Source organism: Etheostoma spectabile, chromosome 3 (genome assembly GCF_008692095.1).
Source record: "Etheostoma spectabile isolate EspeVRDwgs_2016 chromosome 3, UIUC_Espe_1.0, whole genome shotgun sequence".
In the NCBI taxonomy this organism is placed as follows: domain Eukaryota; kingdom Metazoa; phylum Chordata; class Actinopteri; order Perciformes; family Percidae; genus Etheostoma; species Etheostoma spectabile.
In genome coordinates, this window is record NC_045735.1 from 34324256 (window position 1) to 34325019 (window position 764).

At 42.9% G+C, this 764-nt stretch overlaps 1 long non-coding RNA gene across 1 annotated transcript in view; it reads right to left on the minus strand.

Annotated features, from left to right (window-relative positions):
• The window catches only part of LOC116685866 (uncharacterized), a 1510-nt gene extending 942 nt beyond the window's left edge, over nt 1–568 (minus strand). Inside the window, exon 1 of the long non-coding RNA XR_004331071.1 lies at nt 427–568. This is a non-coding gene — a long non-coding RNA (uncharacterized LOC116685866). The remainder of the gene's footprint in view (nt 1–426) is intronic.
• Nucleotides 569–764: the final 196 nt, after the last annotated feature.

The window sequence follows — 764 nt, forward strand, 5'->3', positions numbered from 1 at the left end:
CAGACAAGAGGACAACAACAACATGACGGCCGTAGCTGTATCCCTTCTTGCACAACCGTCTTCAACTGATTGAAATCAATGATTGTATTAGCCTAGATTTAAGCGTAACTTCCGGCTGTAGCTGTATCCCTTCTAGCACAACCGCCTTCAGTTGAGAATAGAGGGGATACACTTTCCCTGGGTTAAAGTATGAAATGCATTTGATTATAATAGCCTAGATTTAGCGTAATTAACGTAACTTCCGGCCGTAGCTGTATCCCTTCTAGCACAACCGTCTTTAGCTGCCCGTTGAGCAACACTGTTGTTGACGTTAGCATAGCAGCTAGCTAGCTAGCTAGCTAACGTAACTTAGCGTCACGTAAAAGCGGCACAAACGCGACTCGTGTTGTGATTTAACGTCGACATTGTAAATGAATAACGTCTCACCATGAACACGTGGACTCCAGGCGACGCGGAGGGGTTTTAAAACGCGGGAAACACGACGAACAGACAGAGACCGAAACGACACAGATGCTGCAGGAGGAAGATTTGTTTTTGTTTTTCAACAGTGACGTATTCCCCACGTGCTTCCGGTTTGGTTCCGCTTCCTGTTCGTAACGAACGTATTTTATTTTACATATTTCTGCTTCTAAAAATCTAATAAAATTGAAGAAATGTGAATTCAAACGCACATAAAAACGAAGCAAATTGAACAACAAAATATTAAATGTATGTACGACTGAAGGCCTTTTCTCACCAGGGAAAGAGATAGAGGTGTGTGTGTG